Source organism: Balaenoptera physalus, assembly GCF_965194825.1.
Source record: "Balaenoptera physalus genome assembly, chromosome: 11".
NCBI lineage: Eukaryota > Metazoa > Chordata > Mammalia > Artiodactyla > Balaenopteridae > Balaenoptera > Balaenoptera physalus.
In genome coordinates this window covers 107,470,506-107,489,860 of record NC_138896.1, presented here as the reverse complement: position 1 = coordinate 107,489,860, position 19,355 = coordinate 107,470,506, and the positions used below count along the sequence as shown (strand labels likewise).

Below are 19,355 nucleotides of genomic sequence, written 5' to 3'. Positions count from 1 at the left end.
GAGAAGGGCAGGGAAGGCTCTGGAGGAAGGTGCAGGAGGGTATGTGCCAGTGTCTGGCTTGGCTGGAGCTGCCGTGGGGGCAGAGCCTCTAGAAAGTCAAGATGGCGCCAGAGAGCAGGAGCCTCAGTGAGGAAACCGGGGAGAGATGAAGGGTCACCCACGGAATCCTGCCCCTCGCATGCCTGTATGCCTTCTGGGGCCGCTCCAAAGAGGGTGTTACCCAGCGCTTTCAGGAGGTGGATACAGGCTGGTCCAGGTCTGGCAACGGGGATGGCTCTCTATGGGGCCTGTTTGACATTTCTTCTTTCAACCTCAATCTAAAAGGTTCTCTGCACACAGCCTCCCAGGTGCAGAGACGGAGTGAGAGAAAGTGAGACCAGCACAGGGCTCAGAGAGGGGAAGGGCATGCTGGAAGTTCCACAGCACTTCCCTCAGGCCTGGCCAGGGTGTGGATGTGGAACGTGGTCTCTGAGGACCTGCTCATGCAAATAAGGACAAGAATAATGGCACATTCCCCATTTTTTAAAAATTTTATTTATTTTTGGCTGTGTTGGGTCTTCCTTGCTGCACGCGGGCTTTCTCTAGTTGCGACGAGAGGGGGCTACACTTCATTGCGGTGCACGGGCTTCTCACTGTGGTGGCTTCTCTTGTTGCAGAGCACTGGCTCTAGGCGCGCGGGCTTCAGTAGTTGTGGCACTTGGGCTCGGTAGCTGTGGCTCGCGGGCTCCAGAGCATAGGCTCAGTAGTTGTGGCGCACGGGTTTAGTTGCTCCTCTGCATGTGGGATCTTCCCGGACCAGGGCTCGAACCCATGTTCCCTGCATTGGCAGGCGGATTCTTAACCACTGTGCCACCAGGGAAGTCCCACATTCCCTATTTTCATTTAAAAATAGACTCTCACTTGGCACTTATGTGCCAGGAGCTCTTCTGAGCTCTTTGCACTGTTAACCTTGGGTCTTCATAGCAGCCAGAGAAGATAAATTCCATTATTCATATTTCCATTTTACAGATGAGGAAACTGAGGTAAGGAAGAGAGCCTGAGTAGTCCCCCAAGGTCACCCAGCCAGGGCAAAGCCAAGAAGCCAGGGTGGTTTCACATCACTTTCTCAGGTCACCCTCTGGCCTGGGGGAGGCGGGAGGGTGGAGTGGCTGTGCCTGGTTTTGTCAGGGGCGGGGGGGTTGGGGGCTGCATACAGAGGCTCAGAGAACCTGGATGCCGCCCAGGAAGACGCAGTGGAGTGCTTCAGACCTCACCACTCAAGGAGCCCTGGCCCCACCCCATAAGCCAGGTGGGGGTGCCGAGTGGTGAGCTTGGTGGCTCGTGTTGGGAGGGAGCGAGTAGGCGTCGTGGGCTCTCTCGTTCCTAATCGGAAGACAGGAGGGTGCTGAGGACCCGCTGCACTCACTCCTTGGCTCCAGGGTTTGGAAGTAAAGGGCTTCCTCGAAAAGAGCGCTCTAAGGGGGTAGGCAGGGGACCGAGTGCTCGCCCGCCGCATGAGGGTGTGTGCACGCGCGCTCGGCGAGCCCGGGCTCTTTGTGTCCGAGCCCGAGCGCGCGTGCGTGTGCGGTGTGTGTGCGTGCGTGTGTGTGCGTGTGTGTGTGTGTGTGTATGTGTGTCCGCGTGTGGGGCGGGGCTCGCGCCCCGGCCCCGCCCCCGCCCCGCCCCCTTCCCGGCCAAGCTGGTATTTTTCCACCCAGCAGGATGGGTGATGCTGAGAGCTGCCTGCTCAGACAACAGACACGCGAGGTCAGGAAGAAGCCGCTTATAAATTACCGCTTCCTCCGCGCCGCCGCCAGCGCCGAGCTTCGGGTCCTGGCTGCAGCACAGCTCGCTGGCCGGCGCCGAGTCCCGAGGACCGCGAGCTCAGAGGCCGAGCCCAGCCTAGAGGGAGCGCCGAGCGCGGACCCCGCGGGCCAGAGATCGAGCCGGCTGGCAGCCCTCGGTGAGCGGAACCGAGCGCAGCCGAGTGCAGCGCCGCGGCCGCCCCAGGTACCGAGGGAGAGGGAGCCGGGCGCGCGGAGCCCCCTCCCCATCCCCGCGCCCCAGCTAGCCCCGACCTCCTCCCCGCCCAGGGACCCCGTTCCGGCGCCCCTTTCACCACCCAGGGACGGACGGAGGGTCGCCCGCTCAGTCCCCCCGCGGGGCTGTTATTGTTTCTCGGGCGAAGGGGCTCGGGCTTCTCGTGCGGGAGCCAGGTGTGTGTGTTTGTGTGTGTCTGTTCTGGTGTCTCGATCTCTCTGGGGGGGTCTACATGTATCTCCGTGTGTGTCTGTGTGTTTCTGAGGGTGGCTGTTTCTCCATGTTCCCAGCAGCATGTACTTGTGTGTCCCAGTGTGTGCCTGCTGTTCTGTGACCTGGGCTGTGCGTGTGTGTGTTCTGGTGTGTGTCTGTGATACCTGTGTGGCTGTGTCTTCAGATGTTTGCTCTTGTGTGTCCTGGAGTGTGTCTGTGTGAACCTGTGTGTGTGTGTGACTGTATCTCCGAGTACCTGGCTGTGCACGTGTGTGTCCCAGAGTGTGGCTCTGTCTCTGGGTCCCTGGTTTCGGACACTCATGTGCCCTCGACTGTACCCGAGGGAGTGTCCCCGGTGCCTAGAGGGCCACACAGCCAGAGCTGGTTCTCCAGGGCAGGCGCTGAGTGGGTAGAGGTGATAGGGCGACATGGCTCCAAGGGTGCTGCCTGTGTGCAGCGTGCAGGTGGCAGTGCCAACGTCCAGCAGCCTTCAGTGGCAGGATCCAGGCCCCGAGGGACAGCTGGGAGCCAAGTGGACAGCGGGCAGGGAGGGCAGGACGCATCCCTCTCGAGACCTTTCCCTTCCTTCTGGGGGTTCCTCTTTTGAGCTGGAGGTTCTCGTCCCCCTCCCACTAGGAAAGCCAGAGAGAGGATCTCAGGGATTTCATCCTCCGACCGCTGAGGTTTTGTCCTGGACCGGAGGGGGACCTCTGGGCTACCCTCCCTGGCACTCAGAGGGAGGTGTGTGCTGGGCAGGGCCACCGGCCTGGCTATTTTGGTCACTGCCCAGCCTCTGCCAGATCCTGGCCTCCCCCAAGACCAGCCCCAAAAGCTTGGGAGGCAGCCTGGACCCCCATTTCCTGCCTGGAGAAATAAATCAGCTCAGTAACCGCCCGGACACTTGAACAGAGGGTCTTGGGGCTGAGGTTACGAGGCACGTGGCTCCATTTGGACTTGGGTGAATTGGCCCATGCTTTGGCACCGCTGATGTTCAAATAAATGTCATGGGGGAGATCTTTTTTAAATTTCTTTTTAATTTTTTCTTGGCTGGAAAGGAGAGGATCTCATCCAGAGTCTCCCAGCCAGAAGGAGTTTATTTTTATGAGAAAGAGCGGGTGAGCGCTTAGCAACCGCCTGCCTCCCTCTCGACCAGGGAGTCATCCGGGGAGTGTGGGGTGGGCACAAGGGAGGTGTGGTGTGGGGGCGGAGTGGGGGGAGGAATTTCATCAGGATGGTTTTGGGGGCGTTTGGAGGGGGCCCGAGGGCACTGGCTGAGAACCCACCATAGCGTAGTAGTGGGGGACTGGCTAGAGGTCGTGGGCCTGGCTCAGTCCCCTGTTGACCTTGGGCAAACTTTTTTGTCCTCTGTTTCCTCATCTGTAAAATGGGTGGAGTAAAGTGGCTATGGGGTAAGCTGAGACGAAAGGCAGGAGCTCTTCCCCAGGGAGCTGAGTCCAAGTACTGTGCCTCTGTCTTAGTCTGCAGGCGACCTTGGGTGATTCCCTCAGCCGCTTTGAACCTCAGCTTCGCTGTCTGGGCAGCAAGGACGCCAAAGCCGGCCTCACTGCGTCCTTGAGGGGATTGAGGGAGATGAGGCTGAATAAGCCTGTGGTAAGCTGTAAAGCCGGGCTCGGCTTTGGAGCTGCCGATTAGAGGGTGTCACGAGGTCCTAGGTCACTGTGGTATGCGGCAAGGGCCAAGGCTCACTCTCGAGCTCTTGTCCTTCGGGGATGCCCTTGTACTGACCTGTGGCGCAGCCACAGTCACCTCCCCTGCCCCTTCCCTCCCATCTCGTCCTGCGGAGATCCGGTCCCATCTGCTTTGTGGAGTCGGGAGGCCCTAGCGAGCGGGTAGTGCCTCTTTTACGGATGGGCAAACTGAGAGCCGCCCAGAGGACTTTGCCTTGATTGGACAGCGGCAGGATTGGGCTTCAAAGGCCTTCCCTGGGCCAGCCGCGAGTTTGGGCTCTGTGGGGCTTTAGTCACTGATGTCCTGGGGAGTTGAAATTGGACCAGGACCTGGGGAGAACAAGGGACAAAGGCTCCGGGTCTTCAGGGTTGGAGGGTGAGTGCGTGGGCCCCATTGGCACCTGGATTCCACCCCTGGTTACTCATTCTCCCTTCTCTGTGCCTCTCAGGGAGCCCTGCCACTCTTCCTACTCAAGTGTCAGCCCCCCACGAGGCAGTGTGGGCTCTGGGGATGGTGTTTTCTAACTCACCGCCTATCAGCTTGTCAAAGGATTTGGGAGCCTCTGAGACTTTATCTGGAAGTCTTTCCAAAGGTCCCGAAATGATAAGACACTTGTGAGTCATTCAACACATTCCTGTATATAGGAAAGAGGTGAAAAATAAATTACAAGGAACACCTGGGATGCAGCCTGGTCACAGCTGGAAGGGGTCTGGGTGGGAATTCGGGTTGGCCTTGGAACCCCAGGGCCACCCTCCAGGTGTGGGCTGACCACCCCCACCAACTTCTGCCGAAGGTCGTAAGTGAGGGTCGGATTCTTCGGGGCTGCATCTCCGAAGAATGCAATCCCATGTTGCAATCCCGTCTCCAATCTCCATGTTGGCTAACTTATCTTGGCCAAAGTGTTTGTTTGAATTTACGGGTTCTGGGGAGGAGCCCTGGGTGTGGAAATGCCCAGGGTGGCCTTCAAGTGTGAATGGGAGATCTTTTATAACATGCCTTGTTTCTTTGCTGTTGTCAGTTCCGGCCAGGCACTGGATTTGGGGTAGAGTATTGGCTTTCGAGGAGCTCATAGCCCAGAGGGAGATGGGCAGCGCAGCAGCCGCTGTGACCATGCTGCATGTGGGTGCCGGCGCTGAGCGTGCCTTGGTGGCAGGGTCGCAGGCAGGAGGCATTTCAGCTTCTTAGAGGAGGTGATGCCGGAGCTGGCAGCTTCTGTGGGCAGAGGAACTGGGTGCGCTGGCATTCCGGGCAGGGGGCATAACAGGTGCAAAGGGACAGGGCATGAAATAGACAAGCGTGTTTGCAGAACAAGCCTCACAGGGACCCAGCTGGAGAGAGGAATAAGAGCCAGGTGTGGCGGGCCTTGAGCGCTGGGTAGATGGGGTTAGCCTTTATTCTGAAGGCAGCAGAGATAGAAATTGCATCAGGCTGGGTTTGGGGACAGCAGTGTCGAAGCCAGTTAAACCCAGGAGTCCAGGAGACCCTCATGGTGAGTGAGGAACTAGTCTGAGGTTCAGGACCGAAGGTGGCCGGGCCACTGCTAGTCAGGGCACAAAGCATTTTCCATGCCAGCGAATCTTGCCCTGAGCTCTTTTTGTAAACATGGGGTGAAGGCCCGGACATGCTGTCTAACAAGTACACAGGCCATTAACTGTGCCTCTGACCTCCCCGGAGCACACAGCCCTGGTGCCTTGGGTGAATTACGTCTGTCCTGGACAAGGCTTCTTTCGGGGTTTCCCTGCCCACCTCACCTGCTCAGAGGCTCCCTTTGGAAACCTAAGCTGAGGGGCAGGGATTAGGGGTGGTGGGGAGAGGGCAGAGAGAATGGAAATTGCTCTTCTGTTTCTAAAAACCAACATAGAAACAACAAATCACCCAACACAGTCCAAGGGGGAGGGGGTGTGTGGGGAGGGGGCAGGTCGCCTTAACTCTAGTCAGGCATCAGAATTACCCGAGTGACTTTGTACAAATTCAGATTCCCAGGCCTGGACATATGGAATCTGAATCCCCAGGGGGTGGAGCCTAGGAATCTGTATGTTTAAAAGTTTTCAACTGTGACTGTTAGAAGTATGTATATGAAAATTGAGATATAATTTGCATTCAGTGAAATGCAAAGATTCTGTTACAGTTTGTTGAGTCTTGATACACCCGTGTAACCATCATCCAGATCAAGATATAGAAAATTTCCAGCTCCCCTGGAAAGTTGACTTGTGCCCTTCCCCTCCCAGAGACAACCAGTTTCTGATTTCTATCACCATTAGTTTTGCCAAGCCTAGAACTGGATGGATTTGTATGGTATATACTCTTTTGTGTCTGGCTTCTTTCTGCTTGATGATTTTAAGATCCATTCATGCTGTTGAGTATATCAGTAGTTCAGTCCTTTTATTGCTGAGGAGTAAACCATCATATGAATGCCTCACAGTTTGTTTATCCACTCTCCTGTGGATGGACATTTGGCTTGTTTCCAGTTTGGGGTGATTATGAATGAAGCTTCTATGAGCCTTCATGTACAAGTCTCTTTGTGGGCGTATATTTTCATTTCTCTAGGAGTGGAACTGCTGGGGCATAGGGTAGATATTTGTTAACTTTATGAGAAACTGCCAAAAGGGTCTCTTTTAATTACGAAAACAATAGACCTCAAGCAATACAGCACTGTACAAACAAAAGGTGATTCTTAAAGATCGTTTTTTAAAAAAGTGCAATCTAGTCTTCAGTCGTCTGTCCATCGTCTCTATCTTCCTATAATAACAATAAAAGCCTTTAAGATTATACGTTTTCCTCTGCGTACAGCTTTGACTGTACCCCTCAGATATCTAGATGTACATATATTCCTTTTTATTCTTTTTAGATCAGTTTTCATTTCAGTTTTGATTTCCTCTTTGACCCAGGGTTATTTAGGATCATCTGTTCAGCAAGCTAGCTGTAGTTCTGTTTTGTTGTTAACGAAAATGACATCATGCTGTTCTTGGTTCTGCCACTTAACACTATTCAAACAACAGACCATTGTGGAACGGTCGCTTGTCAGAACATACAGATCTCCAGGCCATTCTGAACAGCTAGTCTGCATGTGGGAATCACTGACCGAGTCTGGCCTGTCTTAATCACCCCGAGTACTGCCACCTTAGTGAATGAAACGCTTCCACCCAATGGCTTTGAACTTAATCTGAAGGTGGGCAGAGAAGCAGCCCAAGGCAGCTCAGTATTCTGAGATGGGAAGGAACCAATACTTTTTCAGCACCACTAGGTCCTATCTCCCTTCCTGCATTTAAGCCCTGTGCCTGACTTGGGGGTTCTTACCTCCATCTTCTAGAAGAGTTCATCCAGTCTCAGAAAAGTGACTTACCGCCCCTCACACAGCTGGGACCTGGGAAGGAGAACCAGAACCACTGCCCATCCTCGTTCCACTGCGCATGCTTTTTACTGAGCACCTACAAGGTGTCTGGCATAGGGCCAACGCCAGAGGGAGGGATAAACAGATAAAACAGCCCCTGGGCTCAAGTAGCTCACAGTCTCACAGGAGGGGAGAAGATCTGTATCCGGAAGAGGTTAATGAACAATCCCAGCAGATTATGCCAAGGGCAGGGAACCCAGGGAAGGTGTCAGGGAGGGTGCGCGGTCCACTGGCTGGGAGTGTGGGGACTTTGGGGTCATGGAGTTAAGCCTCCCTGCCCACCCACTTAATGGATGAGGAGACTGAGGTCCGAATGAGGCCTAGATCAACAAGAGGGCCATTATTCACAGACTTAAGGTTCTCCCCCTCCGCACCCCGGCCCACCTGCCATTCAGTGCTGATGAAGTTAAGCACAGTGTTTCTACTTCTGTCTCAAACTTTCGATGACTCTCTTCACAGCTTTCCGATCCTGATTGTGTCACAGCGGTGGGAAGGGGGATGGAAGGGCCAAGCCATACTGATCCGAACGATTCCTTGGGCTTGGCCGTGCAGGAGACACCTGCAGCATCTGGAACAGGGCTTCCTGGGCAGCGGGACCACCTGCTCAGGGAGGAGCGGGGAGCCTGGCTCTGGTGGGCAGCTCTGGCCACTGTGTGGGACAGAATGGAGGCAGTTGTGAGAGGGCTGGCGAGTGTCCCTGCTGGAGGGCGGGGCAGCTGCCTTCTAGTTCCGCTCACCTTGGGTCCTCACTGGACAGACACCAGCCCCCAGCTTTGCCCCGCCCTCCTCCACTGAGCGGAGGCTGGGACCACATCTCTGTGGGGTCCCTAGTGTGGACGTTCTGAGAGTTTTTTCCTTCCCACCGCTCTCCTTTGCACACGATGAAAGAATTCTACCATCCACTTTCCTGCAGAAAGTCCTTAACACAGCCAGGTTGCCGTCACCTGGTGGCGGTGGAGGGGTGTGGTTGGCCTTGGGTTTCAGCAGAGTCATGCTTCCTGGGGGAAGGGCTTCGGAAGGGGGCGGTCCTAAGGCTCTGCCCTTTTGCCCCATGGCCATTCGGCACCTGGAGACAGAGGGCTGCTCAGCCCTGATGGTGGACTCAGGCCGTGATTTTAAGAACGTTCATTCTATCACCACATGGCACCTGGTGTCTCCTCTCTGGGTGGATGCCACCACAGCTCAAGACAGGAAACTCCTCCCCAGCCTCCATGCCTCCTGGGCTCTATAGCGTCGGGGGCCAGCTCTCAGCATGTCACTCTCCTGCTCCCAAGCCTTCTGTGGCTCCCTAGTGCTTTGTGAAATCAAGTCCAAACTCCTTAGCCTGGCATTCAGCGCCCTTCCTGATCTGGCTCCTGGCCAGTGTTTATTCTCATCTGCCACCACTTCTCTCTGCTCCCTGTGACCTGGCTGCTTTCTGCTCTCAGCCCGAGCCTCAGGCTCTCAGCCCTGCCCAGACCTCAGCCCGAAAGGCTCTTCCTCCCTTCCCTCCGAATTCCCACTCTTCGAGGGCCAGCTTGAGGCCACCTACTGCATGAAGTCTTCCTGGAACCCCTTAAAGGTGCGTGACACATCGTAAGCACCCAACAAAGATTCTCTGAGTCAAAGTGGACTTAACCTCACCCTGCTCTGAGCCCCTGTGGACCTTTTCTCTGGCTGGAACCCAGACCTGTGTGGTCTTACCTTTTTTCCAGCCACCTGACCAGAGGCACATCAGGGGAGTGACAGATGCCCCAGCAGCCAGCCAGCACGGGGCCTGGCGCACAGTAGGTGCCTGGCACACAAATAGAGGCCCTCTGATTCCCTCTGTCCTGAAATGAGAGCCTATGATTTGAGCATCTGAGTGGGTCCAAGCTTGGAAATTATATCCACCCATCACTATCCATCCTTCCAACAAATGTTTGTTCTAGAGCCTGTCGTAGGCCCTGGGGATGTGGCAATTGAACAGGATGGACCAACTCATGCCCTCAGGGAGCTGACCACAAGGGTTAAGTGAATTGTTACAGGCGCACTGGATGCCCTTGGCCACTGGCTTGCCGTGTGACCTAGGCAAGTCCTTTCCCTGCTCTGTCCTAACCTGTAAGGAAGCTTCATGTTTGAGGGAAATACCTGCTGAGTGAAGGGGGGAAAGACCCTTGTTTCTCTCTGTTGGGGAGCACATGTCACTACATGGGTGATGGTCCTATGGGATTTGATTGTAGTCCCATTGGTTTTCAGGATGTTTTAGCCCTCGCTCTGAAAGGGGGCACCCGATTTGGGGACTGGAGTTCAGGGATGCTCTGAGCAGAGCTGTAGCAACAGGATTTTAGTGGAAAACACTTCCTTGGAGAAGAAAGTGGGGTTTCTTTTAAAAATATTTATTTATTTATTTGGTTGTGCTGGGTCTTAGTTGCGGCAGGCAGGTTCCTTAGTTGCGGCACGTGGGCTCCTTAGCTGCAGCAGGTGAACTCTTAGTTGTGGCATGCATGTGGGATCTAGTTCCCGGACCAGGGATGGAACCCGTGTCCCCTGCATTGGGAGCGTGGAGTCTTAACCACTGCGCCACCAGGGAAGTCCCAGAAAGTGGGTTTTTATTCCGTCATTGGTAGAAGAGTATAGATCAGAATAGACCTTTAAAAAAAAAAAAAAAAAAAAAGACCCAACCTGCCAGCCTCTGTCGCCGGGACTGAGCAGAATCTGTTTCTGCTTCCGCTTCTCACCAATGCAAGGTGTGGGTTGTTTGCAAAGGATTGCATCCCAGGCCTGAGAAAACAGTACTAGTCGCTGCAAAATCGTCCCCCACGGGCAGCTCCGGGCGTCCCGTATGCTTTGTGTGGTCCACTCAGAGTTTTATAAAATTGAGCCAGTGTTTCTTCAATGTGGGTTTTGTTTGTTTTTTGCATCTGCCTCTGGCCACTTGGTTTCTCTGAACGGCCCTCCGTTGGTTGGGACCCGGCTGCCTCGAGGCAGGGACGTGCTGCCGGTGGATCCTGGGCAGGTGGGGGCCTTCCTGCTGTGTTCCTTCAGCAGGACTGATGGTGCAGCATAGGGAAGAGGGATTCCTCCCCCTTTCAGGGGACCCGTAGTGCTTTCAAGGGGCATTTCAGGGCTGGAGCAGGAGAAATCCAGCCACCCCTGCCTGCGCACTGCTCTGTGGGGGGCTGGGGGGGGTGGCCTGGCTGCAGCACGCACCTCCCAGGGCAGCCCCCTCTGCCAACCTCTGCTGGGAGTTCCGGGTGGCGCTGCAGGCAGAGAGGGTGATTTGCCTCCTTGAATGTAAAGCACTCAGCCTTCTGGAGAGCGGACCAGGCAGCCGGTCTCTGCCAAAACCTGTACATCTGAGATCTGTAATTTTTTCGGTGTATTTTGTCGCCTTGGCTGAGCCATGAGTTAAGTCCGATGGTCCGCGCCTACTCGCTAAGCCCTGTGTCCCCTCCCCTCTCCTGAGCCGTCCGGGGGCTTGTCGTTAGTTGGGAGGCTGGGGAAGCTGGAGAATTTTTCTTCCCTCTCTCAACACTTCATTACCTTTGACCCCTGCCTGCCATTCCCCCAGGCCTGGGGGTTGTGGGTGTATCTTGGCTCTGCCCTGGGACGTGGCAAGAACGACAATAGTAATTATGACATATACCAGCACTCCTCAGACTTGGAAGATGTAGGCCTCACTCGCAATCTTGTTAAAATGCCCCTTCCCTGGCAGGAGGGCTAAGGTGGAGTTGAGATTCTGCATTCCTCACCAGCTCTCAGGAGCTGCCGAGGCTGCTGGTCTGTGTGGGCGGGGCACACTCTGAGTAAAGGAGGTTAATCATAGCTTTTGCCACACTCTGTAAGCCAGGCCCTGTGCCTTGTAAGCATCATCTTCCTAATCATCACAAAAGGTACCATTTTGCATGTGAAAAGCTGAGGCCCCAGAGAGAGCAGGTAACTTGCCCGAGGTCACACAGCCGGGAGGCAGCTGAGCCAGGCCAAGCTCTCTGGGCCAGTGCCACCTTGGAAAGGCTGCTGGTGGGGAAGCCCTTTTCTGCTGAATGGTGTCCGTGGTCCAAAAGCCACAGGAGGCTTTTCAAGGCAGCCAAGTCGGATGTAAATCAAGGAGAGCCAGGGGCCAGCCAGGCCGCGCGTTGACAGCAGGGTGGCCCAAGGCAGTGTGTCAGGACCAGGCCCGCTGCGGGATTTGGTGCTGGCGTGCGGCCTGGTTGGGGGAGCAGCTGGGGGATGCCCACAGCTCCTGTACGACCGGTGTGGGGCCTGCCTGGAGCCCAGAGGCACCAAGTCACACTTACCGCCTCCCCATTATTTAGATAACTCCCAGGATGCAGGGCTGGCTGGAAGGGTCAGCAACGGGACAGGCGGAAGCTGGGACCTGGTGCTTTAGTTGTTTAAAGGCTGGCTCATCCTTGCAATCACATGGGCGCTTTCCCTTAATTGGGGGTCTGCTCTGGGGACTGAGGGGCTGTGGTCTCCTGCCTGGCTGGGCCTTCATCTCTACACTAGGCACCTGCCCCAAGCAACTGGGAAGAGTAGAATAGATGTAGAGTCTGGGTCCTCAGAATGTGGGCACTGGGCGAGCAGTCTCAGCATCACTGGGAGTTGGTTAGAATGCAGAATCTCGGTCCCCACCCCAGCCCTGCTGACTCAGACCCTGGGGGTAGTACCCAGTCCTCTGTGTTTTAACAAACCCTCCAGGATTAACTCTGAGAAGGGCTCATTTCTCCATCTCCAGGCAGATGCCCAGGGGTAGGGGAGGATCAGTCCTAACCTTTGCAGTTGGCTAGAGTGCCAGGGCAGCAGGAGGACCGCAGATGTCATTTCATCTGTGCCTCCCTTTTCTGATGGCCTGAGTGTCAGAGAGATAAAGAGACATGCATGAACTTACACCGCAAATTCAAGGCAGATTTGGGTCTGGGTTCTTAGGGTTGCAAGTGGCAATAATCAGTTCAAACATTTACTGACTCCTTTAACGGAAAAGCCCAGAGTCGTACTTCAGGTATGGCTGGATCCAGATGCTGAGAGATGTCACTGGGGCTCAGTTCCTTTCTCTCCCTTTCTGGCTCCATGTCCCTCCTCTGTTGGCCCCATTCTCCTTGGGGTGCCCCCAGCTGCACAGGGTGTTGCCCACCCCCACCCCCAGCAAAGCCATCCCAGCCTAGAAAGAGCTTTCTTTTTTCCCAATATTTTCAGCACAAGTCCCTGTTGTCACTCTCAGTGTCCAGTCTTGGTCATGTGCCTGTCCTGGAGCCAATCATGACAGCCCTGATTGGCTCAGCCTGGCTCAAACACCCAACCCTGGAAATAGGAGGTGGGCTCAGCCCACCCAGAACCCCATGGGCTGGGAGTGGCATGTGGGGGTCTCCAGGGGGAATAGATGCAGGCTGTGCCCAGAAAAAAGGGTCCAGGTGCCAGCACAGTAGCTAGACATACAGGGACTTGTTGCCATTTTTATTCTCCTCTGAGTTGGACTCATGCAACTGCTAATGTCTCACCTCAGATAAAATTGTATTCTCGTTCCTCTGGTTCCTTTAACATTGTGCCTGTAATTGTGCATTGAACATACTACCTCCATTTCCCCTTTGTCCCTCCTCCCTTGGTATGGTCCTGGATAACCAAGAACACATTGCCACTTCCACCACCTGCTGCAGACATTACTAATCCACCCAGACTTCACAGAGCCGTGCGTCCACCCAGAGAGTGAAGCCTCGATGGCATCCATGTCAGCCCCTTCTATGTGATTCCAGGCTCCAGGAGAGTGGCGACCTCAGCTGTCTTGTTCACTGCCGAGTTCCAGTGCCTAGAACAATGCCTGGCATATAGTAGATGCTCAATAAATAATTGACTCAGCATTCCTACACGCAGTGCCTCAGACACAGTGGGTGCCCATGTGAGCCTGGTGAACATGGAAGTCCAAACACGGCAATGAGGTGGTCTAATCTGGGGGACAGGGGGCTCTGTAGACTGCTGGAACCCAGTTCTGAGTCTGGGGAAGAGGCTCCAAGGGCAGGGCTGCAGGTACAAAGAGGAAAGGAGTGAGCAGCCCTGGAGGCCTCTCTGCTCTTCCATCACAACCCCCTTCCTTCCCTGCTAATCTGTTTAACTGTTCATTGAAGTGTAAGATCTTCCTTGATAAGGAAGCATTTCCTGGTTTTCTGCATTTTTTATTCCAGGAAACCAGGAGAGCTTTCCAGCACAGCTCTGCTGGTGGAATGAGGCAGAGGTGATCTGCCCCCACTTGCATTGTTTCCCAAACCGAGTCCAAAAGTACGGAGGTGGTCTATTTAGAAAAAAAAAAAGGCTTCAGCGGTCAGTCACACCTGGGGAGTGCTTGGCTCAGCACAGGTCAGCAGACTTCCTTGGCACAGTGACGCTCAACCTCTAACCAGGTGATGCGTATCAGCTTCTCCATCTGGCTTTGGCGCATCCCTGTGCTCACAGGGGACGGTCACTCACAACAGACCCGGGCAAGTGGCTGAGCTCGTGGGGGGCTTGGGGGAGCGCAGACTTTGGGTTTAGGGCTGGGGAGACGCTTACCTGTTCTCAGCCAGCAAGAAGAGCCTTTCCCCTCCTGAGTGCAGTCTGGGCCACCCACCCCTCCCAGCTCTGGTTCTTGCCACTGACAGTTTCAGGGATGCTGCACCCAGGCGAGGGGTGTGTGAGCGTGTGCCTGTGTGTGAACACGTGGTGTGTGTGTGTGCATGCTTGTGCGAGTGTGTGCAGGAGCGCCCGGGCGCCTGGCCCCATTGGGTGTGGACGGGGCCCCTCCCAGTTGTGTGTGCTGGGTGGTCACACGGAATAGACTCTGGGTCCTGAGTACATCACACCCTGACCAGATCTCTTCTTTCCTTCTCTGCTTCCTTTCCTTGCAATAGGTCCAGAACAACAGCGCTTTGTGAGGAGCCTCCAAAACGTAAGTGGCATTTGACCTCCCCATGGTCTCGGTGTCTCGCCACGGGTGGCAGTGACCCACGGTGGGCGCTCAGGATCTCAGAGGAAGAGACAGAACCCCCGAGGCCCCAGGACCTTGTCCACAGGTCACCTCTGGGTGGCAGGTCCACGGCCTGCCTTGGCCACCTGTGCACATCGGTGGCAGGGAGGTAGCCCTGCAAATGGGCTGAGCACTGATTTCGAAGTCCTCGCCTGGACCCCAGCCTGGCTCTGCTGGTGAGGTGGTGAGGGGGCCTCATGAAGGTGAGGGGGCCTTTGTGGAGTTGAGTCTAAGGTTTGGGGTCAGAAGCGTGTGAAAGGGTGAGCTCCTTGGCTCCCAGCAGACAGGATGCTCTGGGAATCGGGCTGCTGTCGCAGCTATCTCTTTATTGAACGTTTTATTTTTAAAAAATTGGAAACCTTCAAGAAAGTTGCACGAATGTTACAATGAACTCCTGTAAGTCCTTCACTTAGATTTTCCCATTGTTAACATTTGCCTCCTTTGCTTCCTCGCTTCAATATATGCTATAAAAACAGTCACATTGATATTCTGAATCACTGGGGAGTTTCAGGCATGATGCCCCTTTACCTCTAATCCTTCAGCATGCATTTTGTAAGAGCAAGGCCATTCATTCTCTTATATAAGTACACAATGATCAGCCCTGGAACATTTAACATTGACACAATTCTGTTATCTAATCTAAGAACTTAATGACGTTTTGCTGATTGTCTAGTATTTATAGAACCTCCCCCGCCGCCACTCCAGTTCAGGATCACAGTAGCATTTTTAAAAGGGGTTTAATGGGGCAGGAACCTGACTCAGTCACTTTTCTGCAGCTGCCTTCTGCACCTTGATTTAAACATCCTCACTGTAGGGGCTTTCAAAGAAGTCTTGGGCTCGAGACATTCAGTAAGAAGTATACTTTACAACAGCATGCTGCGCGTACTTAACACGCGTGAAACTGAAACGAAAGTTTCACAAGATAAAACTCGTAGTCTCACCGTCTGCAGGGCTCTGTTCTGTTCTGTTCTCTTTTATAAAAATGATAACCCTCACCCTCTAAGTTGATTGCATGACCCACTAGTACACCCTGCTCTGGAATTTGAAAAACCTGGCTACCTGGGCAGACACTTCTCGGGATCACGCTCCCACGGGGCCGGGGCCGGGTTTGGTTGATTGGGGTCCCCTAGGAGGCCAGGACTGGGAGAAAAGCCTGAAGACCCTTGGCCTCTTGCTGCCGGTGGTGGACCCGATTCCGCCCCAGTCATCAAGCTCCCAGCCCTGGGTCTCTGTCACCGGCAGCCACAGGCCTCCGGCACCACCCAACACCTGTTCTTCATGCTGTGACATCAGTTGCGGAGAATCAGGCTGGCATATCCCTGGTGGTCAGGAGATGCCCCGCTCCGGGTCAGCCTCCAGGGTCACCACTGTCATAAATAGCAAAAGGAATAATGGCGAACATTTACGGAACTCTTTAACAACGTTCACGATGCTGCCGAGGGTTTAATGATAGCAGCAGATTTTATCCTGCACCTGTCCTGTGATGGGCGCTGTGGTTCCACCGTTTATTGAGCGCTTGCTCTGTCTCAGGCAGTGCTAGCACCTTAGTCGCCTGCAGTCCTCACAGTAGCCCTGTCAGGTGGGCGCTGTACAATGGTGGTCCCCATTGTACAGATGGGGATACTGAGGCTCAAAGGTGGTGAACTGCCTGCCCCCTCACCCTCGGGTCACACAGGATTTGAACGTGGTTGATCTGACCCTGGTGCCCACACCATCCAGCATAGCCCTCCCCTCCCCCTCCCCCAGGCTGGAGCAGACTCTGGTCCAGCCCCTTCCTGAGGCCTCTCACTGGTTAATGAGTAGCCCAGGGCAGCCAGGAAGCCAGGTGCCTGCCGCTGTGAAGCTGGAATGTGAGTTCTGCTTCCAGATAAAGAGAATCTTGTGCAAGGGGCTTGGCCTTTAGAGGCAATAAACAGAGGCCGGCCAAGGTTCCTCTCCCCAAGTCTTGCTGATCCGTCCATACTTGGTGGGAGCCCATTTTACTAGAGAGGCCGCTGAGGCTGAGAGGCCTGTCTGACGCCTCCTCCAAGCAGCCCTTTTGGTTTAGTCTTGCCAAAAGTGCTCACTGCTCCCTGACATGGCAGGCAGTGGGATTTGGAGGGAGGTGTCTTTAGAGAACAGTTGTCATCTCTGAAGTCTGAGCCCTGCTGGGTGTGCGGCCTTCAGTTTCCACCTGCGAAAGGGGATGGTGATCACTCAGGAGCCCCTGCAGAGATGACAGATGTGTGCATGTCCGTCGGGTGTTCAGCAGACCCTGGGGTATTAATGAACCAGCCAAAAATAGTATTCCTGAGCTGGGGGCAACCCGGATAGTAGAAAGTCCTTGGAGCTGGAGAGTCAGACAGCCCAGGTTCAAATCCTGGCTCCATCCCTGGCCAGCTGTATGACCTTGAGAGGGCAGTCAGAGCCTCTCGCAGCCTCCTCTTCCCCACCTGTGAAATGAAACAATAACAGCCCCGGGAGGAGCAGAAAGTGAGTATGGGATCAGGGGTAACGACCAGTCATCACGGTGGGGTTTGGAAGCGCGCAAGGGGCCTAACAAAGTCAGTGCCCCGCACCCAATAGCATTTCTTTTATTTGTTTATTTTTTATAAATTTATTTATTTTATTTCTTTATTTTTGGCTGCATTGGGTCTTCGTTGCTGCGCGCGGGCTTTTTCTAATTGTGGTGAGCAGGGGCTACTCTTTGTTGCTGTGCGTGGGCTTCTCATTGCGGTGGCTTCTCTTGTTGCGGAGCACGGGCTCTAGGCGCACGAGCTTCAGTAGTTGTGGCTCGCGGGCTCAGTAGTTGTGGCACGCAGGCTCAGTAGTTGTGGCGCACCGGCTTAGTCCCTCCACGGCATGTGGGATCTTCCCGGACCAGGGATCGAACCCGTATCCCCTGCACGGGCAGGCGCGTTCTTAACCACTGCGCCACCAGGGGAGTCCCCCCCAGTAGCATTTCTTATCTCATCTCCTAGGTGGGATCCCCTGAGCAACTCCCCCCCACCTGAAAATCAGGTCCACCCTCTTGGGTGCCCAGGAATTTTAGGGAGGGGGAACCTCTCTGGGCTTGTCGTGAGAATTCCCGTGCGGCCTTCTCCACCTGTGCCTCCCCCGACCTCACCGCCCTCCCTCCCCAGCTTGTAAACTCTGGCAAGGGAGGGGGTGTCAGTACGACCTCTGACCATCCACCAAAGCACTCGCTGCCTAGAAGGGCCAAGACAGTGAGAAAATGGTATTTATTGTTTGTTTACCCTGATTATAAAAGTCATACAATTTTTCCAAAATTGAGATAGGGTTGGCATACAACGCTGGTGTAAATTTAAGGTGTACAGTGTGTTGATTTGGTCCATTGCTATTGCGGTATGAGTGTCACCGTAGCATTAGTTAACACCGCCATCCAGTCACTTAATGATTTCTTCTAGTGTTGAGAAGTAATATGTTTTTCATACAGAAAATTTGGAGAGCGCAGAAAAGTCAAAACAAGAAAATAAAATTCACCTCTATTCCTACCATCCAGAGATAAGCACCTAATGGTACATTTATACACGTGTGGGTAATATACCTTATTTAAAATTTTCCTTTCCAAATTGAACTCGTAGCATGGCTCTTTAGGAGCCAATTTCTCCCAGCACACCCTCCAACCTATTTCTGATAGCGTTTTGGGGTCTTGGGTCTTCCAAGTCCAGGGTTGGCAAACTTCTTAAAGGGTTGGATAGTATGTATTTTGGGCTTGTGGGCCATGGGCTCTCACCTCTGCTATTGCAGCTAGAACCCAGTCCAAGACAATAGGCAAATGATGGATGGAGCTATGGGCCAATAAAACTTTATTTACAAAAACAGTGCTGAACCTAGCCCAGGGGCCACAGTTTGTTGACCCCCTGTTCTAGTTTGTTTTGATTTGTTTGGGTAAACCATCATTTATTTAAGTAATTCCCTAGTGAGGAGAGATTGGCTGTGTGTAGTTTTTCTTTCTTGAAAACCACTCTGCTGTGAACATTTATTTTTCTATTTTTAATTATGGTAAAATACACATAACATAAAATTTGCTGTCCTAACCATTTTTAAGTCTACAGTTTAGTCGTGTTAAATGTATTCACATTGTTGTGCAGTCAATCTCCGGAACTTTTTCATCTTGCAAAACTGTATGCAGTAAATTACATATTGGTCTGGTCAGGAAACTGGAATCGCTAGCATGAAGGGAGTGTGCATTTTTAAGATGCTGGCACTTGTTGCCAAATTATTGACCCTCCAGAAATTGCCCTAATGTCATCAGTGACAGTCCTCAGTCCTTGAGAGAGAGGTGGCACGTTCCTGGTGAATGTGCTCTCAGGGTCTTAGGGGGCAGAAGATTTAAAACAATCCATCCCAGAGGAGCTGCTCCCAGTCTGCCAGCCTTCCGTTTTTGGGAAGAACATAAAAACTCAGGAAATATAAAATGCTATGAATTCTAGGCCTCCTCCGAGGCTGATAAATACACCCTTTAGAGAGAGGAGAGGTGTGTTTAAGACCTAATCTCACCATGAGTCTGGGTGTAAATGTCTTTTGGCCTCTGCCTTGCTGTGTGACCCAGGGCATGCCACTTAACCTCTCTGGGCCCCAGGGTCTTCTGTCAAAATAGACATGTTGTAGAATCTCCCTTCTGTGGTTGTTGTGAGGATCAGGGAAGAAAAACTATGAACCTTCTCAGTACAGTGACTAGCCCATAGCAATTACTGAAAGTGGTACTTGTCACTGTAATTGGTCTTCCTATTGCTACTATTACTGTTAATACTTTTGATACCTCTATCAGGGTAGGCTGAACATATGGACAATAATAGCGTGCACAGCTCTTTGCAATTCTCAAAAAGGTCTCCCATCTTTCATACTTGCATTATCGTATAGCGTAGTTATTACTGTCGCCACCTAACAGGTGAGAGATGTGAGGCTCAAGAAGGCAGTGGCCAGCTTGAGGTCAGCCGTGTTTCAGGACGGGACCTGGGGTGAGCCACGTCTTTGGCTTCTAGCCTTGAAGTCAAAGGTGCTGGGAGACGGGGCCTCTGGACCACCAGGCCAAGCAGGAGCGTCCTCTTCTGGCCTAACCTGTGGCGGGAAAGCTTGGGCCTC

The 19,355-nt window shown here is 53.7% G+C and overlaps 1 protein-coding gene across 4 annotated transcripts in view; it reads left to right on the top strand.

Annotated features, from left to right (window-relative positions):
• The first annotated feature begins 1,697 nt into the window (after positions 1 to 1,697).
• The window catches only part of SLC6A6 (solute carrier family 6 member 6), a 78,533-nt gene continuing 60,875 nt past the window's right edge, over positions 1,698 to 19,355 (top strand). For 2 of the 4 annotated variants that reach the window (XM_082413468.1, XM_082413467.1), the window contains exons 1-2: positions 1,698 to 1,942; positions 14,152 to 14,189. The gene's annotated coding sequence lies outside the window, so the exon portion shown is untranslated. Of the gene's footprint in view, positions 1,990 to 14,151; positions 14,190 to 19,355 lie in introns of all 4 variants that reach the window. The other 2 variants (XM_082413466.1, XM_082413465.1) reach the window with 2 other exon arrangements.